This window comes from Lepidochelys kempii, chromosome 5, assembly GCF_965140265.1.
Source record: "Lepidochelys kempii isolate rLepKem1 chromosome 5, rLepKem1.hap2, whole genome shotgun sequence".
Classification (NCBI taxonomy): Eukaryota; Metazoa; Chordata; order Testudines; family Cheloniidae; genus Lepidochelys; species Lepidochelys kempii.
The window spans coordinates 25,100,888-25,127,977 of record NC_133260.1 but is presented as its reverse complement, the minus strand read 5'-3'; the positions used below and the strand labels follow the sequence as shown (position 1 = coordinate 25,127,977).

Below are 27,090 nucleotides of genomic sequence, written 5' to 3'. Positions count from 1 at the left end.
CCTGTGATTCTACAAGTCTAATGTGGCTTCTCTCTGACTCCTCCCAGATCCCCATAGAGCATACCTCTATTTCTGGTGTTTATGAATTTCTATCGAGATCTGCTATGGCATAATACCAAGTAGAAAATTATAGCTAGCAGCTGGGCTTTTGAGAATGGATTTGTGCAAAAGTACTATCCTTCTGGTCATTCTGTGTGCATAAGCTGTGGGAGCATATTGTCCTATCCCAGTAAAGAAGGCAATCTCCAGAAACCTCTCCCTAGCCAGTGTCTGATATCAGGACTGGCATCAAGGCACTCCTAATTCTGGTCCTCACAACTACTGCCTGATGACTTTGGGCTAGTCACTTAACCACTCTGCTTTCATTTTCCAGCCTATGAAATACGAATTATAATTAGGCATTGTCCTGACCTACCTCCCAGAAATGAACACCCATTCTTTGTCCCCTGAATTTGAAGGTAGGAACTTTCAGCCTGTGCCTACCTTGTAATATAATGGATTGAACGAAAACCCTAGATCTAAAAGCTACCAAACTTTAGGGAAATTTGGCTCTGGATCTGAACTTTGTGAGGGCCCTTCTCTATGGAATACTATGTACTTTCCAAGAGTGCTTTGGGTAAAGCTGGGCAAATGAAGAATTTTTCCATTTTCTGGCAATTTCAAAAAGATTGAAAAATTGTTTCACGTGGACCAAAAAAAGAATTTTTTCAAAAATTTTGTTGATTCAAAAATTTATATTCAAAAGATTTTTAAGAAAACATTTCATTTTGGTTTTGAGCACTTTTAAACATTGCTGAGCTTTTAAACATAAAATTAAAGAATTTCAAAACAAAATTTTTGAACTGAAAAATGGTTTTCTTTATAAAATGTTAAAACAAAACATTCTGGGTTTTGTGGGGGGATTTTTAAGAGTTTTTCCCAGAACAAACTATTTGGCAAAATCTACATGAAATCATGAAGTGATTTGATGACTCCAAAACTACAGTTTTCACCAAAAATATTTGGGTAAAAAAATTTCACCCAGCTCTAGCTGTGACGATTCCTCTGTTAGCTTGAAAAGCTCTTTGAAAGCAAATAGCGCTATATAAGATTTAAATGTTGTTGTTATTGAAGCTTAATTGCATATTTTATATCAGAAAGGCCCTGTTTAATACTTGGGTGACAGAAAATGCTAAAAATAAGAAGAAGAAAGGTAAAACGTATCAGGAATTAGGGCCTACAGCAGAGCCGGTCTCTGAGCAACCTAACAAGCTCAGGTGGCCTGTAGTAGGCGGTGTGATTGATTGGAAGAGTCAGAATACCAGTTCATAAGCCCAGCAGTTCAATGGCTACTCAAAGTATTTACCCACAGCTGGGGTGGCTCCTGCTCCAGCCATTCTCCTGCCTGGTCCCAGCCTTGCTCTTGCCTTGGTCCAGGTAACCCTAACTTTGACCCTTGGCTGCTGTTCCTGACTTGTGACTTTGGCTCTGAGCCTGGGCTCTAGCATCTGGCTTCTGACTCTGGTTCTGACCCTGGGTCTTGATTCCCAGCTACTGACTCTGGCTTTGACCTCTAGGTACAACTGCCCATGTCCCAGTCACGGACAAAAGGACACTGATTAGGATTTTCAAAGTACCCTAAGGGAGTAAGTACCCAATGCCTGTTGACTCAGTTCCACTATTTGATCACTTTCACCACTGTCCCCACTTCACCTGTCAGTTTCAGCTGTTGTTTGTCTGGATCTTGCACACTGCAAAAGAAGAGACAAAAACATTTTCAAAATAGGAAAATGTGTCTCTAAGACCACAAAAATTGATGGGGTGCTCAAGGGCAAGTGTAGCTGAAACTTTTTTCTTTTCTCCTTAATTTACTAGATTCAGAGTTGATAGTGTTCCTTTAAATGTAAATGTTACTTATTGGCTTGTTGGAAGGTGGATAGATTTATCTAGAAGAGTAAGTGCTTTTATACCAGAGATCACTGACTGTACCATACAACTGAAAGGAAATATTCTGAAATTTTTAAAATTAAATGACTACTTCAATTACACAATATTCTTTCAGTTATATGCTTTTCAGCCCTGTGCATTAGGTAGCAATATTTCTTTCCCTCCCCCCATTAAATATAATAGCCAAGAACCCATTAAATATAATAGCCAAGAAAGCAAATGGAATCCAATAGCTTCCTCCCTTTCTGGCATATTTTATTTGTGTGTTAGAGAGGTCTTGCCTGCTTCACTGAACATTTTAAATTAATGTATGCAGTGTTGTTGTGGCTGTATTGGTCCAAGGATATTAGAGAGAAAAGGTAGTTGAAGTTGGTCCAATAAAAGATATTTCCTCACCCACTTTGTCTCTTTAAATTAGCATAGGCAGATGCTGGACTTTTTATAGTTTAAGAGGATTGTGTGTGAGCAGCAAGAAGTAAGCTTCAGTGCTTTGTTAAATAAAGTTATAGTAATCAATTTATTTTGCTATGTTAGCACTGGCTCCAGAGTCTCTTGTAAATGTACTTCACAATGGTAGCATGCATAATTCTGAGTGCTTCATCCCCAGGCTCTGTACATTATTAACAGGGCAATATCTTTGGTCAGTAGTCAGTTTATATTTTAAATAAGCAATGTTTACATGTAGCTAGGGCATAAAGATAAAGCGTTTTATAGTCAAACACACAGCTGGATGAAAACTCAAATTCAGGAATAGTTCTTTCAATAACTGTGTAAACATATGTAACAGAAAAACAGCAACCATATGAGCATTAGACCAGAGGTCCCCAAACTGTGGGGTGCTCCCCCTTAGGGGGCGTGGATGACCATTTGGAGGGTGTTGCTGGGGCCTGGGCCAGCCCCCGCAGGGGGCAGGGAAGGAGTGCCACCCAGCTCCGCCCCTGGCCCTGGCCCCAGCTGCCACCCAGGAATACAACATGTGTGTCAGATACTAGTACATAGCCAATATTCATAACTTTAGATGCCAAGATAATACATGGATTTAACCAGGATAATCATATTTGATAGACTGTAACTTTTCCATTGACACTTACATGATACATTTTGTACAAGCTTTGTTACAATTGTAAAACAGTACTCATACCAATGACCTAAATGGTCATATTCAATCATACAGCATCACAGTCCCTTAGAATATGTGCTAACTACTTATGCTAAACTGTTTGACCTTGTATTTAGCTGTGAAAGGCTGAGTTGATTCATTCATGCAGATTTATTTCAATTCTTAATTAATATGCATCTGATATACGAACGCAATAAATTCTGACTTTATATAATGCATGGAAAAAAATTGTATTATAGTAAATATTTATTCCAAAACAATGAGACTAGTTGGTTGCTTCCTATACATTTGCATGGAAGAAGAAGTGCTGCCTAGCGTTCCCCACTTAGGAGTGGGGAGACGTGGGTTCTATTCCCAACTCTGCTTCTGTCCCATTGTGAGAGCCTGGTTAAGTTACTTGACAATCCTGTGCCTTTGTGTAAAATTGGGATAACAGTACCTACCTTATGAGATCTTCAAATAAGAAGTACTATATAAGTACAACATATTATTTCATGTACAGGACTGTATGGATAGTCTCTGCATTTAGCTGAACTCCAGATATCAGTAAAGAACAGGTAAAATTTAGAGGAGGTTTGTTTAAAACTGCATTGAGATTTTGGCCCACCTCAGTCTCCTGCCAGTTCATCTATCAAGACTAAGCCAAAAAAACAAATACCTGTTGCTCTTTTTTGTTTGTTTGTTTCTTCTTTCTGTTATATGTTCACAGATAGAAAGAGATGGATATTTTTATCTGCAAATAAACTCAATGATTAAGGGCCACAGTGCAACTCTATTGCATTGTCCCATTAGAATCTCCCTGAACCAATTTCAGGGCTGCATCAAAGTGCAAAGCTCAGATATATTTAAAAACAACATTTTTTAACAACAATGTTAAGTTCTTTGTGAGTAAGGAAAACTTTTAGGTCAAAATGAAAGTACGCTTGGTTTTCTGTTTTTCGTTAGCATTAAAGTCAGATTCAAGACTCACTGAATTTGTCAGACCACTCTGTTTATTAGCAAAGTGCTTTGCCAATGCACCCGGATATATGTGAGCCCCCTGCAAAAGCTCAAGCTAACTTATTTATACAGATAAGCCAAAGCCAATTTAACATAGGAGACAAAAGGAAGCAGAAACTGACAAATATACATACATATCTTATTTGCATACTAACGTTTACCAGTCTCCTAGCTCAGTAGGAGCTCTAAGTTAATTAGTTTGAGGACCCATTGTCTCACACTCTTCAATGTTTCGCTTCCTGACAACTATATTTCAACAAACCTTTCAAGCAGCATTTCTTTAATGAATTATAATTTCAATATAATTCATTCTACTTTCACATAAGCCACTTATTTTCTGTAATCTCAAATACTATACTGTTTGCAGGGTGAAATTGGCATTTTGCTCCCACATAAGCAAATCCATAATCATCAACATGAATCACTGGATGTACGCTGGGAGAATTTTCCTATACGAAGCTGAGAGTTGCACGGTGAAAATTGGGCGTGGTGGGAAAGAGAGCAGAATCTCAAACTCCCAGTGTTTTCTGCTTAGTAATGGCTTTATTCTGCTAACTCTGTACCTGAAGAACCTCAGCTGAGTCCCATTTTGGGGGAGTAGCTTCAGATTCATTCCCTTAGCAAGTAGCCTGGCATTCTGTGCCCCCAGATTGAGCCACAGCATCTTCAGTCTCCAGATGCTAGAGACTGAGAACTCTGAATAAACAATGGGCCAAATCAATCCCTGGTGTAACTTCATTCACTTCAAAAGTATTAAAACTGAATAAATATGGCATAAATATAGGAGGAAGTATAGGATATATAGTATATATAAGTATAGGAGGAAGGTCAGTCAGCAGTTCTCCAGCACCCCCGATGTTTAGCTACATATTAGTGCTACTCAGGAAAAAAAAATTCCCTAGCAATAGGGATTGTGCAGCACTTGTCTCAAAGCCTGAGCCATGCAGGTGAAAGTGGTGGTGTTGGAAAGAGGAGGTGTGTGTAGTAGCACCAGGTATATACGGGAAAGAGGCAATGCTGAACAAAAGTATAGATCAAAGCCCAGGGGAAAACCTATTGACAAAATGTCTGGCTCCCTTTCATCATCAACAATGGAAAGTTGCACTGAGCTCATCTATCTCTAACCTGACCAGCTTTATATAAGTAATGTTTCCACTAGCATGAAATGTTCTTGAACAATTTCATCTATGTTTTAGACACGGGTAGGTTTTGTTTTAGCAAAATTCCTTTTTGTGCCAACTTTTTTGTGTGTATGTAATCACAGTTTTGTTGGGGGACACATGCATAGCCTGCTGTGGAAAAGATTAAAATGGTATGCCATTTCTCCACAGTCCTCATAGCCAAGTGAATCAGCTGACATCCATTTTAAATTTATTAGTGTTTGAAATAAATTCTCAGAAGCACAGAAGGCATCTTGAAATTAGCTACAAAATTCAAATTTGTGATATGGGCTCATGTAAGCAAAACAAGCCAAAATAATGCATACTTTTTTTTTTTTGAAGTCCATGATACTTGAAATCCACATCATGATAGCAAGATACAAATCTTTCACTACCAAGACAACCAAGGGAACATAGCAGCAAGTGAAGTACCTCATTACTGGCCATGCTCCTGAGAGTATAGCAACCAGCAGGATTGTTTGTGTTCTGTGCTAAGATCACTGTAGTACTACTTGCCCACTGAGACAAGCTGCCTTATTTACAACACAATACATATCTACTGGCAGATACATCAACACCATGTAAAAATACAGCAGAGCAAAGTGCCTACCAAAAAACAATATTGGGGTAATGGTCTCACAAATCATATCTGTTTTTAAGTGTTTTGTAATTACTGTAGATCTGTTTCAGCATCACTAATGACAGTTGTGTGGAAATTAATAGAATTTGCTGTTGATCTGAATTGTGCAAACTACAATTTGAACTGGAAAAGGAGTCCAAATCGGCCTTGCTTCAAGTTCAAAGTGCCATGCCATAACCAATAGTAGTTTGATAGAGTTTTGCTTTTAAGAACTATCAATATAAAAATGCAAACTTTATCTGCAGACTTTATCAAGCTGCTGTGTTTGTGGTATATTTTGAGTTCGAGTCAATCTGTAATGGGAATCACAATGGTTAATTAAAAATACAAGGGGGTGTTGTGAAGCTAAAGCCCTTTGTGATCTTTAGATGAAAGGTGCTACACGCATATATATTATTAGTGTTATTTGTATTATCCCAAAATGAAATGAATGTCTTTCCAAAATTCAGTAAAGCTGGGGGCTCTACTCAGGCAGTCCTCTCCAGTCACCTTTGCCTGTTGGCATGTTTAAATTTCACTGGAAAATGTACCACAAATTCATTGATGTCCCGGGAATGTATCCGTTTTCATTGCCTGATCAATGCATACATGCAGAAGATGAGCAATACATGGAATGTGCAGCAGATGTGGATACATTTCTTTCAAGTCCTTTATTAAACATTGCATGTATATCAAGGAGAGTCTGTTAATTGGCTCATAGTTTCCCCACATTTGGCTGTACTCTCACAACACATCTTGAACCTAAATTAAAGTGACCCCAATGTTGCATGGAACAACAGATGATTTCAATAGCATAGTATTTATTTATGTGTTTTTCTCACTGTAGAACACTGCAAGAACTTTCATTGCTGGCGGTCTGGAAAGCTCTGGGGTTTCCATCAGTTACTAAAGAGAATTTTTCACTACTCTAAAGATCCTTAATTGCAGCTTGGTGAGCAAAAACTTCAGGCAGGTATTTTGCTTCCAACTGACAGTGTTCTGGGCCAGCGTGTGCTGCCGCTGCAGACTTACGAAGCAGAGCTAATAAAAAGTTCCAACTATAGAAACCATTCACTGGACTCTCCTCAAAGCATGTACCATATTGTATAGAAAATCCACAGCTGCTTCTTTCTTTTGTATCGTTCTTTCCAAACAGGCTCCTATTGAAGCTTTGGTTACCTATGCTTGACTCTTAATTTCAAATGAGACATCCTGTTCAAATGTTAAGCAACATGATTTGCCTTTCTGGAGTCTTATGTTTTTATAAACTTTGTGGTGCAAACTATCCTCCTCTCCCTTTCCAGACTTTTTCTCTGTTTTGAATTTGAGGTCAGGGTACTCACTCCAATATTCCTCTAAGGCTTCTTTTACAACCCATTACCATCATAAACTGACCTCTCATACCTGTTGGACAAACACCTGTCAGGGATGATTTCGTTTTACTTGGTACTGCCACAGTTCAGGGGGCTGAACTCAATGACTTCTAGGTCCCTTCCCGCCCTACACTTCTATGATTTTATATCTTAGTCTTCAAAAGACAAAACCTTCTGTAGAGGCTCAGGGCCTGACATATTTTACTTCAGCCTACTTTCTAGCTCCTCCTGCTACTTGTCCTCTGGTCAACTAAAGCTCTAATCCAAAACCCATCAAAATCAATGGGAATCATTTAATTGATTTAATGAACTTTGGATCCGTGACTAGTACCACTGACATTTATGTGATGTTGCACTCCATATGCTTTATGGAAATATACTTATGAATATGACATAACTGGAATATGCTTTATGCTAAATATGCTTTGTATGGTGTCATTAGAAAGTTTGTAATTTCCTAAATTTGTTCATCCTAATTCTTTGCATGTATTTGCATGTATTTGGCCTCTCATATGGCCTCTCATGACTGCAGTAGCTGCCAGCTGCTGAACAGCTCCTGCCTGGGGATGGCAGACTGCTCCCTGCGCTAGCAAACTACTATTGATGCATATTTTTCATCTATTTCTGTGCGTCAGCTGAAATGAAGTTTACAGACAACTAATGATTTAAATAGACTCATTCTAAGCCTATGTATATACACCAGTCTAAACCTAGAATGTGAGGTCAGAATTAGGCCTATTGACTTCAGGGTGGTTGCATGAATGTAAGCTGGGAGGGTTTGGCTATGTGTGCCTAATGAAGTCATTTTAATGTACCAACAAGCCCAGGAAAATATGGTGTTGCAGATTTCAAGGTCAAGTGGAAATTAATGCTTTTTTTCATCCTGGTTTTATAAATGGGCTTCAGGGGACAAAAAGCAGTTACATTCTGGTCCCTTAAATGCATTTGTTTGTCACCCACCTAACTGACTGGTAGACGACTGCCAATTATGTGATGTGACCATTTGCTCCAATCAGTTTGTAATTCCTGCAGGATTGCTAATGGTGGTAAATGAGCCTAAGTAGGGGCTCTTAAATGAGTTCGATAGTTATTTCTTTTTCCTTTTAATCTCCTATTCATTCCTTCAGCCTAAGCAGTTCTGATACTTCTCTGAGAGCAGCACCATCTTTACTTATGCTTATGTGAGTGCACTAGCTACTGAGCTAAAAGTTTCATTTGAATAAGAGCAGACTCCTATATTGAAAAATATAAATTATGTTTGACAAAATTATGAAGAAACAAATGGAATTAATAAAAGGTAACTGCTGTAATTTGCTAGTAACATCTTGTTGTTGTAGATTCATGCTCCAGAAATCTGGTCTGTTGGTTAATGGTGACCACTCAACACAATTACTATTAACAACAAGTAGGAAGGAATACAAGCCAAAATAGGGAAAGAACGGACTAAAGAATGTTTAAATAAGTTAGGTGTATTCAAGTTGACAGGGCCTGATGAAATTCATCCTAGGGTACGGAAGGAACTAGCTGAAGCAACCTCAGAACGGTTAGCAATTATCTTTGAGAATTATCTTTGAGAATGCCTGGAAGACAGATTAGGTCCCAGAAGACTAGAGAAAGGCAAACATTATACCTGTCTTTATGAAGGTGAACAAAGAGGACCCAGGGAATTATAGACCAGTCAGCCTAACTTTGATGCCAGGAAAGATATTGGAACAAATTTATTAAACAATCAGTTTGTAAGCATCTGGAGGATAATAGGATTATAAGTAATAGCCAGCAGGCATTAGTCAAGAACAAATCATGCCAAACCAACCTAATTTCCTTCAACAGGATTACTGGCCTAGTGGATGTGCTATATATTGATTTTTTTGGAAGGCTTTTGATGCAGTTCATGACATTCTCATAAGCAAACTAGGGAAATGTGGTCTAGATGAATTTATAAGACGGATGCACAACGGGTTGTAAAAACATACTACAAGAGTAGTCATCAATGGTTTGCTGTCAGACAGGGAGGTCATACTTAGGGGGGTCCTGCAGGGTCAGTCCTAGGTCCAGTACTAGTCAATATTTTCAATAATGATTTCAATAATGGAGTGGAGAGTATGCTTATAAAACTTGCAGACAACACCCAGCTAGGATTGCAAGCATTTTGGAGGACAAGATTACATTCAAAATGACCTTGACAAATTGGAAATTGTCTGAATTCAACAAGATGAAATTAAATAAAGATAAGTGCATAGCACTTCACTTAGGAAAGAAAAATCAAATTCACAACTACAACATGGGGAATAACTGGCTTGGTGGTGGTACTGCTGAAAAGAATCTGGAGGTAATATTGGATCACAAATTGAATATGAGTCCACAATGTGATGTAGCTTTGATAATGGCTAATACCATTCTGGGATGTATTAATGGAAGTGTCATATGTAAGACATGGGAGGTAATTGTCCTGCTCTATAATACTCAACATTGGTGAGGCCTCAGCTGGAGTAGTATCCAATTCTGGGTGCCACACTTTAGGAACGATGGGGACAAATTGCAAAGAGTCCAGAGGAAAGCAACAAAAATGATACAAGGTTTAGGAAACCAGACCTATGATGAAAGGTTAAAACACCTGGGCATGGTTAGGCTTGGGAAAAGAAGACTGATGGGAAATGTGATAATAACCTTCAAATATGCTAAGGGCTGTTATAAAGAGGATGGTGATCAATTGTTCTCCATGTCCACTGAAGGTGTAGGACAAGAAGTAATGGGCTTAACCTGCAGTAAGGAAGATTTGGGTTAAATATCAGGGAAAAACTTTCTAACTAAAATTGTAGTTAGGCTCTGGAATAGGCTTCCAAGGGAGGTTTTTGGGTCCCCATCATTGGAAGTTTTTAAGAACAAGTTGGACAAACACCTGTCAGGGATGATTTCGTTTTACTTGGTACTGCCACAGTTCAGGGGGCTGAACTCGATGACTTCTCGAGGTCCCTTCCAGCCCTACTCTTCTATGATTCTATGTCTTAGTCTTCAAAAGACAAAACCTTCTGTAGAGGCTCAGGGCCTGACGTATTTTACTTCAGCCTACTTTCTAGCCCCTCCTGCTACTTGTCCTCTGGTCAACTAAAGCTCTAATCCAAAACCCATCAAAATCAATGGGAATCGTTTAATTGATTTAATGAACTTTGGATCTGTGACTAGTACCACTGACATTTATGTGATGTTGCACTCCATATGCTTTATGGAAATATACTTATGAATATGACATAACTGGAATATGCTTTATGCTAAATATGCTTTGTATGGTGTCATTAGAAAGTTTGTAATCTCCTAAATTTGTTCATCCTAATTCTTTGCATGTATTATTTCTATATCTGGAGTTAGGAGAATAAGATATAAACTTGTATCACTGATGTAAACATATTAAGTGGAGGACATTAAGGGGCTCCAGAAACAATCGGTTGTAAATAGCCTTAGTTACGTGGAAGCCTTCGTCTGTGTGTGTGTGGGCGAGACCATAGGGAATGGAGACTAGGGGTCTTACAGTGACATGTGACCATGTCACCCGATAATGAAATCCATCTTAAATATGGTACTTTTCCATTTAGAAGGAGTGGTGGGGATCCAGAGAGACAAAAATTCCTGCCTTATGCCAAAGCTATAAAAGGGGGTGGAGCAGGACAAAAGGGGCTGCCAGTCATGAGAAGACCCCGGCTCACCACCTGAGATGTCTGCTGGAACTAATAAGGACTGTACAAGGGGAAAGGATTGAGCCCAGACTAGGAAGGCATATAGTCTGTGAAAGAAGCTTATTGGAACATCTTTGAGGGTGAGATATTACCTGTAATCAGTTTCTTAATGTATTAGGCTTAAACTTGCGTGTTTTGTTTTATTTTGCTTTGTGACTTACTTTGTTCTGTCTGTTATTACTTGAAACCATTTAAATCCTACTTTTTATACTTTAATAAAATAACTTTTGTTTATTAATAAACCCAGAGTAAGTGATTAATACCTGGGGGAGCAAACAGCTGTGCATATCTCTCTATTGGTGTTAAAGAGAGTGAACAATTTACCCTGTATAAGCTTTATGCAGAGTAAAACAGATTTATTTGGGGTTCAGGCTCCCAGGAAGGCTGGACACTGGGTGCTGAGAAAGTCCCTGTTAACTGAGAAGCCCCTGGGCTGAGTGAATCTCAGTTTCAGTGAACCTCAGAGAGGCCTGGCCCAACCTCTGGTCTGTGCTGGAGCTGTCTGGAGTGTCCTAACTCAGCAAGACAGGAGAGGAGGGGTGCCTGTTCTGGCAGAAGGGATGTTCTCAGTGGTATCCCAGCTCACTGAGTGACAGTCTCAAGGGGAGTCTCTGTGACCGAACCCGTCACAATTTAATCACACATTTCTGAAATAGAAACTGACCAAATAGTGATGAAGGGGAAATACTAATGGCAGCACTTCTCCAACTATGCACTATACACATAACAGTCTTAATTTTGCTAAAACTGCAAATGTCAATTCCTATTGCCTCCGCTTACCTTTATCCAATTTTTAACTGTTTTACTTAAAGTAATAGTGAAGCGTTCACAGTTCAAATACCGAAATCCTAAGTGCTAAACCAGAATCTGCTGGAGTTGATCATATTCAAGATCAGATTTTAGGCATTCACATTTAAATAACAATACATAGAATTTTAATCAAGAACCAGGGTCAAGTACAAAGTTTGTCTGCAGTTATTATGAACTGTGTCCATCTCAGAGTGACATTTTCTTTGTATGAGCAAAGGCAGTATAAGATAGGATCTGTAATTTGTCTTCATCATGAAATTTATTTTAAAAAATCAGTTGTATGGAAGTGAAAGTTATTGTTGGATGCAGTCAATCTTCTTCTTTTGGGGGGGGGCTAATATTTATAAAGGTAGTCCAGTACTGTCTTTATGTGTGAACATTGTAGACTGTAAAGTCTGTAGTAATCAGGTTTTAAAATGTATGTGGTGGTAGAAGTAACAACAACAATAATAAAGATGCCAACAAATGTGATGCTGTTCAACTCTGATTAAATATAAAATGTTACTCAATTTACTTAGCTCTGAAACTAATAGTTTTGAAAATAACAAATCCATCAGTCTGTTAATAATTTCCATGCATTGTTAATCCAGATTTTAATTTTTAACATTGGTCTGCTTCCATCACACAAACAAAATCCAGGTTTATAGTCATCTTAACGGTGAACAGAAAAGAATATTTGTTTGGTTTGCTCCTACTTATTTTTCTAGCTCATCCCAACACAAGCCTTTGAAGAAAGTAAAGAGAAAATGAGAGGGAAGAATCAGGAACAAAAATACTCCTATATAAGCTAAGGATGGGTGCATTTTGGTGGTCACTGATGAGAAAAAGAACAAAAAGAAGTAGCCTCAAAAGAGTTGTCAGGAAGATACTGGGATGATGCTGACTGAAGCTGGTGTCTGCTCTATCAAAGCTGAAAGCTACAAAGAAAAAAATCACAGTGCCACAATAAATCACTGAGCTGAATTCTCTTTTCAACCAGCTTCACACACTAGTGAAACTCCATTAACTTCAGTGGAGTTTACTCCTGATTTATATAGTAAACAAGAGGAGAATCAGGCCCATAAAGTAATACTTAACGTTCAATATAAGTTGCCAATGAAGTGTGAAGCAGACCGCAAGGAGGGCATCTCCTGCTCCTGCTGAAGCAGGTCAAAGGAAATGAGGGGTGGGAGGAATTCCACTTCTGCCTTCCCAATTTCATGAAAGTTCAACAACACGAAGAAATTAATGTGGGGTGCGGGGGGGGGGGGGACCTTACTCCCTTATACAATTAAAATAATTGTTATAATAAAGGTAGGGCTGGTAGCACTAACCATTATTAAGGTTGCCCAACATTTCCCATTATAAAGATCTTGTTTTCTTTAGCTTATAACTTTGCTAAACTGTAATCATTCAGGCTGAACTTTTCCATGCTGACTGTCTGCCTCAGGCTGATTTTTTTTTTCTTTTAAATTTCAGCCAGAATAGTTCAGCTGTTGCTGACAATGAAGCTATGGGAAAATATATTGTTTTGTCCATGTTAAATTCTTGAGCGCTTTACTTTGAAAGTTTCTAGCATCCCCATGGTTTGCAGCAGGAACTTGTCAGAGGGGTGGCCTTTGTGTCAAGGTTGTACCTTTTTCCATTTATGTGGGAAAATTTTGGTGAAGTTATAAGCCTTTGAAAAATTGCAGTTTACTAATGCTCTGTACAGACTTGCTAGAGTTTAACACTGAACTCTCCAAAGATTCCATCCTCACTGAGCATGCTTGAGCTTTTCAGGGCTGCTAATGTTGGCCAGACTGCACATGCACAATCCCCACAGAGCAGTGGTCCCCAAACTGTTTACCTCATGTCCCTCTTTACCCCATCCATTCCCTGCCCCCAACTGTGTTTGGGACCTGGGGCCAGGAGCAGGGCCACAGTTGAGGCCAAGGCTGAGGCTGGAGTTGTGGCCAGGCCAGGAGCAGAGCTGTGCTTGGGGGCCATGACCAGGAGAGGAGCTGCAGCAGGAGCTGGGAGCCGGGGCTGAGGCCCGGGCTGCAGCTGGGAGGGGAGCCGCAGCCAGGAGTCGGGTCTGGAGCAGAGCTGGGGGCATAGCAGGGGCTAGGTAGTGCTCTCTCCCTGCCCCTGTTGAGGCTGGACCAGGCCCCACTGCACCCCTCCAAACAGGGCATGCCCACAATTTGGGGACCACTGCCATAGAGGACTGAGCATGTGCCATCCCTTCCAAACTCCTACTTGTGACTGGACTGTGCATGCACCATCTCTACAGAGCGATTGAGCATGCTCCCCCCAGCTCAGAGCCACAAGGTCAAAGCTAGTCTTTCCCTGTAATGGTTGCTCCTGACTGCTGCTGGGCACTGGAGGCAGCTGAGAGTAGTGAATCTGTCTCTCCTGTGCTCTCAAGCCCCCTGCTGGCATTCAGACAATGTGGAAGAGGAACCTATGTGATTCAAATTCAGAGGGGGCAAAACCCAGACCTAGGGCACTGTGGGCAGGGTTTGGGGAGTAGATTTCACTAGGAGGGTGGTGAAACACTGGAATGCATTACCTAGGGAGGTGGTGGAATCTCCTTCCTTAGAAGTTTTTAAGGTCAGGCTTGACAAAGCCCTGGCTGGGATGATTTAGTTGGGGATTGGTCATGCTTTGAGCAGGGGGTTGGACTAGATGACTACCTGAAGTCCCTTCCAACTCTGATATTCTATGATTCTATTCTATGATTGGGACAAGGACCCTGGGGAGTGGAGACTGGGACTGACTGGCAATGAGAGTGGGTCAGGGAGAAAAATGGGGTGGGAGACAGGACGATGGGGGCGGACTAAAATCAGATTAAGGACTAGGGCAGACAGACTAGTTGGGCAAGGAGACTGGACTGGGAACCTGTATGGTGGAAGGAAGGAGACGTGGGAGAATGTTGCCTGTGCAACCCTTATTCAGGCTCCTTGTTCATATGCATAATGACAAAGTGTTTGATTACATGATCACGTAGTATTTATTCCACTGGACTCTTGTCTCATTCAGCACACATTATGGACAGTGCTCATTTAATGGGCAGCTTTTCAACATTTTGTTTTCTCCTCATTGTTCAATGTGTGACCCTCAGTCTTATTTGCTGCACACTATTCAAAGCATGCTCTGAGGACAGAATAATTTTCTTATAAACTTTTTCTATGGCACTCATCAGTGTAGTACCTGAGTGGTTCACGGACATTAATGAATGTATTTGCACAACACCTCATGACATAAAAGGATATTCTCCCCATTTCACAGATGGGGATTTGAGGCACAGAGAGATTAAGGTAAAAAAAATCCATTATTTTTGGATGCCCGATATCAGATGCCTAGTACCTGATTATTCACAGTACTTTCCATTATTAGCACTTCCTGTGTTCAGTGTGCAGCACCCACTGAGTTCAGTTGCAGGGGTGTGTGCTCAGCACTTGTGCAAGTCAGACTGAGTTTGAATCAGACACCCAGAAAATGAGGAACATACAGTTAGTGACCACATGTGAAGGTGACTTGCCCAGCATCATATACGTACTCTGGCAAAGGCATAGGTAGAGACCCGTTCACCAGGGTAGCATTCAACTGCCTTAACCATAAGATCATCCTTTTCTCTTCCTACAGTTCCCGGCCTTGTTCGTTACACACCATCCAACAAATGAGGCAGGAGTTCTACAGACAACTGTCTTCTCTATACAGAGCTGATTCATCCCCAGCGCAGCTCCATCCTATGCACTGAATGAGGCAGGGTTCCTGTGGAAAAAATATGTGGTCATGTAATTAAAGACGATCATACTGCATCTGCACAAAGGGGCTGAATTAAGGTTACCCAAGCAAATTTATTTCTGGCACTTCCTAACTTCTGAGTGCGTTACTTCTCAACCTTAATAATGTTCTTTTAACATAGGTTTTTGTGTGTAATTAATAAAATACTACTAAGCACTTACAGTGTATAGTGCAACTTCTGTCTCAGGATATCTGAGAATCTTTTATTGAGGATCTCAGTTTTGTTAAGATGAATTGCAAGTGCCAATGTGCTTGAAAAGATTTTTAAAGCACTCATACAACATTTTTTCTTTCAGTTTCTGGTACAATTAAACCTGTACAACAGTTCACCCTTATTCAGCCACCTCCTGTCTTAAAAGACTATCCAAAAATATCCCTAAATCTAGGGCCAAACCCTGCAAATCTCATCTTTATTCTGCATTTAGTCGTATTTACTTCAGTGGAGACTGTGGGCTAAGTCCAACTCACATAAGTCTATAGAAAATCTCCCCTTGACATCAATGGGTGTTAGATCAGGCCCTAGTGCAGAAGTAAAAATGTGAAAGATTGCAAGATCAGGATCATACTGAGTACTGCTGTGCTCCACCTTTGTTAGAAGGTTGGCTCCTTTAAGCAACCCTTTTTTGGGGGGGGGGGGTTCGGTTCTTTAGGCTTAAGTAGTCTCTCATGTCAGTTATCACTGTGTTTCAATATTATTTAAGTCCCAGTTAACATTAAAAACATATATAATACTTTCAAAATCTTCTTTTAATCTGCATTGTGATTATGGTATGAAATAATTTTCAGAATAGTTTTCTGAAAAGATGACCCGTAAGGCTTGATCTGTCCCCCCACTATGTGGACTTCACAGGTAGGAAGCCCTGTACATTAGCATGAATTCACATTCACATCATACCATCTGGAACTCTGTTGTTTAATTTATTGCAAACAAGTAGCAAAGTTTTCTTACAGCATTTTTTTTTATGGGATTCTAAATAAACCCTCTAGCTTTGGTCTTTCACTCACCTAGCTTAAACAGTTGCTGTATGTCTGGATTTCAGGTGATCTGTGTGTTTTCAAATAGCTATTTATTTGTGTTTAAATGAACCTTTCTTACTGTGTTCAGACAAATACCATTTATTTGTTTTTCCCGTTTAGTTATTTGTCCAAATCTTTTTGAATGGGGAATGAAATATTGTGAACTGACATTAAAAGATGTGTCCTCTTCTTGTCTAAGTCTGAGTACATTGCAGTAACATGGCTGATTTGAGTCTCCAATAAAAACTCTTTCATTTAATACAAAACTCCTGAGACCTACATTACTGACATTTCAAGAGCCATCTCCTAAATGGGGTGAATTTTTCCTCTGTGTGCTGAAATGTGATGTGCAAAAGTTAATGCTTTTAAACTGAAATCTCTCTAAAATTTAAAACTTTTAATTGAAAAGCTTATTGCACTAAATTGGCTTTTTTCCAGAAGATTCTCCATCACAAACATGTATTATTGTCGTGTTTTGGAGATTCATTACTGTGCACTCAATATGGCAGACTTTTTTTCTTAAAGAGCTTTCATTCTCACAAAATTATAAACTCTCACATATGGGATCCGAAACTCAGCTGTGGTCAAGGAGCATTTAGTGCAGCTAAGGAGTGGGAGGTGCAAAGGTAGCTTTAAGCCACCTTTACACTCTCCTTCTCCTGGGGCAATTCAGTACTGGGTCAATCCCACTGAGTAGATTAGAGCAACCTTCAGACAGCTTCATCTTGTGCCAGCTGGCCATGGCCCCATGCTCCTTCTGCAGGAAGAGGGATGGTATATGAGTCACTACAGCAGCTCTATACCATGTGAAGATCCCCCTGCTGAATGTAGTATAAGCCTGCCCCGAATTCCCCTCTGCACAACTATATTCAGAGTTGGCAAAGAGCTCCCTCCCCAGTTCACAGGCAGAGGGTCCTTGGGCAGCTGCTCCATCCACACCTCTACTTATCACAGTGTTACCACTTGGGTTGTACTGCGTGGAGGGCCTTGCTTGGTGAATTTCATTTTCTGTGCACAAATGAAATGCATGAGTGGTAGGTAGAAATGTGTGCAGGAAAAACTTGGACAAAATGTTCAGCGTATTATGCATCTACTAAGATAACCACCGTGACTTTTATTCTTCAGTGACAAGGAGGTTTTCAGTCACAGTCATGCTGTAATGCACATTAAAAATGTCATGGTATATAATTTCACAGCAGTCACTCTAGCTAGTTCACATGTGTAAATGAAAATGCCACACAAATAGAGATACTAAAGAGGATACTTCACTTTATAGATTAGCAGCCTTCATGTTTTAAAACAGATTTTAAAAAATTCCAACTCATTTTCTAAAGAAAGTCAAGTTAATTGCTCCCAAGTTGGGGACTTATAGAACCTATTTTAATAATTGGGCTGTAAAGTTATAAATAACAAAGGAAAATGGTTTATAGTGTAATGTCAGACTCCTAACTATTGGCTGCTGCTTCTGTAATAAAGGAAGTATTTAAGGAAGGAATCAAACTCTTCAGCAAGGGTAAAAATTGATTTTCTAAGAGAGTTACAGTCCAGGGGTTTAAGTGCTGGACTGGGAACCAAGAGCTCCTGAATTTTAAACCTAGTTCTTAAGTATACTTACTCCCCAATGGGAAGTGAGGATGTTGACTATCTTGCAGGAACTCGTGGGCGGTGGATATTGTAGGCAGGTGTAGGCTGTGCCTCCCCAAACAGCCTAGTGTGGCCCCGCCCACGCTACACCCCCCAGCCCAGGCCCCTTCTCTGCGGTTTCAGCACCCTGGTTGACCCAGCTGGCTGGGGCTGGCTGGCCTGCATTCTGCAGGGACTCTGGATGGCTGGTGCTGTGGCCGCACTGCCTGGAGCACTGGGGCAGGGGATGACCCAGCCGCTCAGAGCACTGGGGCTGGGGTGGCTCCCACCTGGCGCAGCAGGGCTGGCCACACTGCCTGGAGCAGCGGAGCTGAAGGCAATGCCCCCACAGTGCAGCATGGCTGGCCGCGCCCCCCAGAGCACCAGGGCTGGTGGTGCTGCTGCCTGGCGCACCGGGGCTCACCGCACCACCCAGCACACCAGGGCTGGGGTCTTGCCACCCGACTCTAGGGCTGAGAGCCACAGTGGAGCTGCTCTGGGCTCCTGTGAGGGAGCAGGGCGGAAGGGGAGGGGCAGAGGAGGGCAGAAGGGATTGTGAGGGAGAGGGAGTCAGAAGGGGAGGGGTCGGGCTCCCCCAGCGGCTGGGTCACCAGCTGCCGGGTCACCAGCTGCCCATGCAGGAAGTGTTTGTCACCTTTCAGAACAGGGCCCATAATCCCTCTGTCTCAGTTCTTCCATCTGTAAACTGAGTTAATAATACTTATTTACGTACCACACAGCACTGTTGTGAGGAATAATTATACAGTGTAAAGTTTGAGAATGAAGGTTCTACAGTAAACAAAGGTATCATTATTATTATTATTTTTCTATTTTCTACTAAATTAAATGCTACTAGTAATAACTCTTTGCACTTCATTAGCACCTTCTATCTCAGTGGCTCTCTACCTTTCCAGACTACTGTACCCCTTTCTGGAGTCCCATTTGTCTTGCATACTCCCAAGTTTCACCTCACTGAAAAAATACTTGCTTACGAAATCAGACATAAAAATACAAAAGTGTGACAGTCCACTATTACTGAAAAATTGCTTGTGTTCTCATATTTACCATATACAATAAATCAGTTGGAATATAAATATTGTATTTACATTGTAGTGTATAATATATTGAACAATATAAACAGGTCATTTGTATGAAATTTTAGTTTGTACTGACTTTGCTAGTGCTTTCTATGTAGCCTGTTGTAAAACTAGGCAAATACCTAGATGAGTTGATGTACCCCCGGGGAAGACCTCTGTGTATCCCCAGGGGTACAGGTACCCCTGGTTGAGAACTACTGTTCTATCTGAGGATCTCAAAGCTTATTTTCCCAACATTCCTGTGAGTCAGTTAATAATTAATTATTATAATTAAACTGATATTAAACTCAACAGAATTTAGGGAAAGTGATGGCACCTGCCTCAGATTACAGAGCAAGTCATTGGGAGGGTAAGAAACAGAACTCAGAAGTTTTAGGTTCCAGTGCCGATGCTCCAGTCATCACATCATATTCACTTATGCACATAGAAATTCAATACGTATTTTAATTCTTCTTTCAGATTCGTATTAATGGTACTTGAACTCTTTCTTATGTGCCTACTTTTGATGTAATATAGTTAAAGCTACTCATCTTACATGCATATTCAAGCTCTTATTTCTGCCTCCTCCACCTCCTCTGTATTACATTTGGGGCTTAGGTCCTCCATGATTCCACCCATTACCCACACAAGTACACTCCAGTTCTATACTTTCATTTAATTAATAAATACATTTCTACCCCTTATGGTTGCAATGGAAAGCCTCCAAACTGAGGGCCTGGCATAAAGACCATTGAAAACAATAGGGGGATTCCTGTTGACCTCAGTGGCCTTTTGATCATGTCTTAAGTACAACTGAACATGGCTGATGTCTGCAGACATAGCTCTGAAAGGTGTAGACTGCTCCCCTGACTGGTGTTAATTTTGAAAACTAATGATGCAAATATCATTATCAACATAGTTAATTCTTACTGAAGATAATTATAATATCCAGCCAGTGCACTTATCCCAGAATCGCATACTTCCTTCCCAGGTACCAAAAGCACCACTGTCTCCTGCTCATTGGCCAGACAACTTCCATAATACAGCTATACATTTTCAATATAAAATTCTTCAGCCACTGAAAATGTTGGGATTGAATACAATAAATTGAATGTAATGTCAAATTATATAGCAGAAGGAACACTGCAGTTATTGTATTATTCATTTTTGCATTTAATTAAAAAACAAAACTATTTTTTAACTTTTGTGAAGCTGCCTCAAAACTTTCAGACTGCTGTACTGGACTGCTTGTCTTCCCAAAGAATGCAGGTCAAGCTTGCTGCAGAGTAAGTGGGTACTATGGTGTTTAGGGTCATATAAAAAACTGAATTGATTGATAGATTGGTCTTTACATACTTTTCATGGCATTCGTCTCAGAAAACATTGCCAGTATACTGCTTTATAATATGGGGGTAGAATGTACACATTGTGCAAATGACTCGAAATTGAAAATATAAATCAATAAATCAATCAGTCAATGACACCCCACATGAGTTCAAAGATCTGTGCTAGTGGATTATCATTATATCCAGGCCTATAGTACATTAACTATAATTTCTTTTTATATTTTACAGACGCATTTTGTAATTTGAAAGACAAAGAGGCAATTTAAGTGTATGTTAAAAAGAAAAGGGAAAAGTTAAAATGTTCACCCTAAGGATAAATCTTTCTACTTGGTTGACCAATATGATTGCTGTTGTTAATGTCTATTGTTTTAGAGATGACTTATCAGTGTGTGTATTAGGGCAGTTGTTTTAGAGAGATGTGGTGAGGATAAAATAAGAACTTTCCCTCAAACTCTATCTATAGCCAAATCAAAGGTTTTTCTGAGGCTTGAAAAGATCCCTTAACACTTTCCTTTTACGTGCTTTGACACTGATGGTGAAATTTCACTTATATGCCCAGGGCCAGCAAAAGGTCTTTGCACCTCCAAGTCCCACTTTAGCCTTCAAGGGAAGAATTTCACCCGGAGTGGTTTCAAGCAGCATGGGAGAAGAAATATTGGCATGACCCCTGAAGTTCTGAGGGCCTAAACTCTTTCTGAAGTCACTTGTATTTGAGGCCTCAGCAACACCTCAGAATCATTGTGAGAGAGGCTGTTTTGTGGCATGACTAGAGGAAGGATGTACTAGAAGATCTTCAGCCTCATTAATAGTAATAAAAAATAGTATTTAGACACTTAAACAAACATCTGTGTGTTTTGCTAAACCTTTGAACCTTTGGAAGATTGCCAGTTGCTAGTATGTAGAGGGTAATGCTTGCAGGTCTTATTCAGCTAGAACTCCCTTTGAAGGATTTGTCCCTATGCTGCGGCTGTTCATTGAGTATTGACAGTGTTGCTCCCTGTTCTGCAGACATATGACTCACAGTCCTTGCTCCAAATTGCTCACGATATAGTACAGACCAGACAAACAAGTTCTGCAACTGTATATTATTTCAGGTGGCTGTTCGAGTTTGAAGCAGTTTAGGAGTATTGCAGAGGTTATTGTTGAAAGGCTTTGTAAAATAAGTGTGTTCTGCAGTGTGTGCTTTATTCAGCAGTATTTGGATGTGGAGAATTGCTCAGTTTAGTTAAACTATTACTTATTTCTATAGCAATCAGAGTCCTGCATAAGGATTGGTTATGTAAGTTAAAACTAGGTTGGCCAACTTTCAACCATGCACAGAGGTGTGGGTTTGTTTTTGTTTTTTGAAGACAATAGGAAAGGTCTGTACCATAGATCTGTCTTAGAGGGTGGCAGGCTGAAATACAAATGATCTACAAGCAGACTGAAGCTAAGAAAGGACCTGGCACTGTTGCAATTAAGAAAAACTACTTTACACAGAATGATTAATGTATATGGATCAGAGTACAAAAGGCAGCAATAAAAGCTGCAACATCCAAAACTACATGTAGTAATGAAAATGATTTAGGGGGAAAAAAATACAGGGTACTAATACTGCCCACGTAGGGCAATGAACTTACCACATCATATTCTTTTGGTCCTGAAATGTCTCTGTGATGACAAATTTCTAAATGTCTACATTACCCTTCCATGTTCCTCTCTATCTGATTTACTCCATCCAGAGCCTAGCCCTGTTTATATAATGTCCGCAGGTCTAATCCTCTAGTCTGGCTGAGCTGAACTTGTTACAGAACCCAAGGGAAAGAGAAAGAGAGGTGGCTTTCTTCCATCTTTGGGCTCCCTCCATCTCTAGGAATGCCAAAGCCTGGATGATTCTAGGTGTATGTGTGAGCTGCCTCTGAGCTGCTCTAGCTTATGTATGCTGGTAATGGCTGCCAAAGGCTTTTATACCAGATGGGTACCGCTGAAGTGCAACATTGCTACAGCTCTGGTCCCTTCCTTGGGACCCCGTGTATCCTATTAGGCTGGGGGTGAGGTGTATCGTGTTAATTTAGATGGTATATATAGGCCAGAGGTGTTAACCTAACCCAGTCACTGTCTAACATTAAACCATTTTAAACAAGATTTGGGCTACACAGGCTTCAGTCTGCTTAGTATCATGGTGCACACACCATTAAAAATCCTTTAACACTTTTTATTAAAGATACAGAAAAGAAGGAAAAACAGTTAAAGCACTTGAAATGTTAAGTATTTGAATAAGGCTTTCATTTTAATGATATCCCTTGTACCCTTTCCCTTTAGCTGGAGAGCATTTCTAGAAGGAAAAATCCCCTTGTCTGACAGTCTCTTTAAACCATATCAAAGATGGTAATAACTCTTTTTTGGGGGGAAAGAGAAGTTGTTAATTGAGATGAGCTACAGCTATTGTTGTTGTTGCTGTTGTTAAAGTCCAATCCCATTTTCTAGAAGACAAAATAAAACACACACACACACACACACGAAGATAAAAGAACAGCAAAGATAGAAAAGTGCAGCTTCTGTCTCTGGTGTTGAGTTTCACTTACAACCTTGCTGTTGGAGAAACACAGGCACTGCACACGATTGTGTCAGCCACTCTGAGACCTGGCAAACTTGTAACAGCATCAGCCTGTTTAGGGCATTGCTTTTTAGTTGCCTCTTTCTGGTCACAGGCTTACAGCAGTTTTGCCAAATATACAGTCTTGGCCAGGTAAACCACACTCTTATTACACAGAAGGCAAAAGGAGAGAGATAGGAAAGATAAGAAATAAGGTGTGGAAGAAAAAGGATATGTGGGGCAGGAGAGGAACACCCCAAGTGATATTTGGGGTTTAGCTGAAGCTGATGGATGTAGCAGTGTCATCTGGGTCCCTTTCTTTGGCCCAGTCTGGACAGAAGAACTCTCTGGATTAAGAGAAAGAAGGTCCAGGGTACCTGCAGATGGGGGGGGCGGGGGAAGGAGGGGAGCCCTGATTGTGAAGCTCACTGCAGCAGCCAATTTTTCTTCCCCAAGTCTCTTTCTTAAAGACCCCAAAAAGGAGTGAAGGGTGGAATAACCCATCCCCTCATTATTTTGTCCACCAATTGGGCTTAATATCTGACATACCAATTTTGGTTTATTAATTTTCAGAACTCAAATCCTCTTGTTTACCAGGAATGATCTTAACACAGTCCTTGAGTTATATCAATAGGCCTTTTTGTTTGGACTAATTCAGTCTTTCTGTCTCCCTTCCATATCTTTTCCCATCAACACTTATTATTATAGGTTATTGTGACGAACATTCACTTACATTTTACAGTTGAGCCCACAATTAGGGTAAATTTTGTAGGCCCAACTATCACAGCAGGTTGGGGAACCTTGCAGGTGTCAGAGAGCTGGCTGTTCCAACTCAAGGATTCTGCTATTCCCAGCTGTCTAGTTAGGGCAGGTTCACAGCCGCTTTACACTTAGGGTTGCCAGGTGTCTGGTTATTACCTGGAATGCCTGGTCGAAAAGGGACTCAGCAGCTCCAGTTGGCATTGCCGACAACCGTTAAAAGGCCGATAAAAGTCCAGTCGGCAGTGCTGCGGGTCTAAGGCCGGCTAATCCTATGTGTTCTGACACCGCACTGTGCCCCAGAAGCAGCCAGTAGGTCCAGCTCCAAGGCAGGGGCCACGGGGCTCTGTGCACTGCTCCCCGCCCCGAGCACCAGTTCCACACTCCCATTGGCCAGGAACCACAGCCAATAGGAGCTGGGGGGCAGTGCCTGCGGGCAAGAGCAGTGAGTGGAGCCTCCTGCCCTCCCCACCCCGCCTAGGAGCTGGACCTTCTGGGGCCCAGCGCGGAGCCAGGACAGGCAAGGAGCCTGCCTTAGCACTGCTGTGCCATTGACCAGGAGCCACCTGAGATAAGCCCACTCCCCAGCCCTGAGCCCCAAGCCCCTGCCCCAGCCTGAGCCCCCCAAACCCAGAACCCCAAGAGCCTGCACCCCCAGGCAGAGCCCGCATGCCCCTGCACCAGCCCAGAGCCCCCTCCCACACCCTGAATCCCTCATCCCCGGCCCTGCCCCAGAGCCCGCACCCCCACCCCAGAGCTCGTACCCTCTCCTACACCCCAACCCCCTGCCTCAATCTGCAGCCCCCCTCCCACATTCCAAATCCCTCAGCCCCACCCCCCCATCCTGGAGCCCCCTCCTGCACCCCCAAACCCCTCGTCCCCAGCCCCACCCCAGAACCCACACCCCCAGCCAGAGCCCTCTCGCACCCCAACTCCCTGCCCCACCCTGGAGCCCCCTCCTGCACCTTGAACCCCTCATTTCTGGCCCCACCCCAGAGCCCACACCCCCAGTTAGAGCCCTCACCCCCTCTCGCACCCCAATCCCCTGCCCCAGCCCAGTGAGGGTGGGGGAGACCAAACTACCGAGGAAGGGGGAATGTAGTGAGTGGGGGGGGGCCCTCAGGGAAGGGGCAGGGCTAGGGTGTTTGGTTTTGTTCAGTTAGAAAGTTGCCAACTCTATTTACATTACTAGAGCAGCACAAGAGGGCTGGATCAGCTTGAAAATGTGTTGCAATATTTTTTGAACATATGTAGCACCACATCAGGTATCCAGCATGGCTTCAATAGGGCGCCCTCGGGGTTAAGGTAAAAGCATAATTTAAATCATAGATGTATATTCTCTCAATGTGTTTTCAATTTAAATCATGTAAAATAGGGCTGAACAGGGCACACATCCAGGAACAAGCATACATAGCCATAAAAGGCATCATTACTAACCCATGAAACAGAGATGGGAAGATGCAGCCAACATAAATGATTGGAGGTGTGGAATCAAGTTTCTAATAAAAATGACTTTTATGTAAGTAGAAAGTTAGCCTTTATATAAGCCATCATTAAAGAGCCTGTATTATGTCATTATCTAACCAAAAATCCTTGCTGACAGGTTCCCCCTTCCTATTGTTTAGTAAAATAATAACTGTTTTGATGACTGACTAAGGTTTTTATTTCAGGTGATGTGGAAAAAATACTGTTTTGGATTAAACACAATGTGAATGCTGTTAGCATATAAAAGACACTATTACATAAGAATAGGAGCCTTGGATATCACAAACAAAAATATAACCTACCCAGATATAACCAGTTAAAGCTGTTTTTAATGTGATATTAAGCAAAATCAGCTGGTGTTAATTAGAGAAGCCGCAAAAAAATTTGCTAGAGATCTGAATTACGGTGATTAAATCCCATTAGACTGATTTAGAAAAAATCCACCAACTGGAGGCCATTCAGTATATTAAGCAGACAATAAAAAGAGCAAGCACAAAAGTTTCTGATGTTCATGCGTTTTCCTATGTTATGTGAAAATAGCAAATACTTTAAAACAAAATGTGCTTTTCATTATACTTTTATGAAATGGCACTATTTCCATTCAAACAAAGGTCTTCTCTGTGCAACATTAGAAATTTAATGTTTTATATAAAACTTATGTGCATCTAAATGTGATTTCCCATTTGGAATTTCAGATTTGAATTTGAAAAGTTTTGATATTCATTTACTTGAAAATTGAACTGTTTCACTTGAAAATAATCCTATTCTTGCATGAAAAAACCCAAAAGATTAGACAGGCTTTAGAACCTTAAACAAATGTGTCACCTGAAAGGTGTGCAGAAGAGGAAGAGCTTTGTCACAAACAGGGTTTTCCAAGTTCTCACAACTCTGGTATCACTAGTCACTATAACAAAACTTTTATAACTTGATAAACATAGTGTAGACCAAAGCTCAATTTTTACAGGACCTGGATTCAAATTTGAGTTCCAAGGAGAAAATTCAGCCATAGCTGCTCATATAGTAAATGGAGCAAACTAAGAATGTTTAGTACAAAAGCACTGTGGTTGGACTTGTTGATAATTGCAATCCTTCCTGACAGAATCGGGATTGAGTATCATATGGATGGCCAACTCCTCAATCTTTGACATCTCCAAACAAAATCTAAGATCACGAGAATTGGCATCACTGACCTTCAGTATGCGGATGACTGTGTCATTCTTGCACACACAGAGGCCGACCTGCAAAGCACCCTAAATCTTTTTGCAGGTGCCTATCACAGACTGGCTCAACATCAGGAAATCCAAGGTATTCTACCAGCCCTCACCTGCACACACTACTCTTCGTACTCCACAAATCATCATCAGCGGAGAACCCTTGGAAAATGTAGACCATTTTCCATACCTTGGCATCCAGCTCTCCCAAACAGCCAGCATTGGCACAGAAATTGAATACAGGATCCACTGTGCCAGCACATCTTTTGGAAGACCACTCAAATGAGTCTTCAATTATAGGGATTTGCAAACAGGTACCAAGATCTTGGTTTACAAGGCAGTTGTCATCCCTATCCTTCTTCTATTGAGACCTGAGTAACCTACAGATGACATCTCAAGCATCTGAAGTGGTTCCAGCAGCACTGCCTCAGGAGGATTCTCAGGATCAGTGGCGAAGACCGACACACGAACACCAGCGTTCTCTCTGCA

The 27,090-nt window shown here is 41.1% G+C and overlaps 1 protein-coding gene across 14 annotated transcripts in view; it reads left to right on the top strand.

Annotated features, from left to right (window-relative positions):
- PRLR (prolactin receptor) overlaps positions 1–27,090 on the top strand; it is a 325,280-nt gene that overhangs the window by 237,701 nt on the left and 60,489 nt on the right. The window contains exon 1 of one of the 14 annotated variants that reach the window (XM_073343729.1): positions 25,402–25,424. The exons of the other annotated variants lie outside the window; for them this stretch is intronic. The gene's annotated coding sequence lies outside the window, so the exon portion shown is untranslated. Of the gene's footprint in view, positions 1–25,401; positions 25,425–27,090 lie in introns of those variants that run through there. 14 annotated transcript variants of the gene reach the window in all.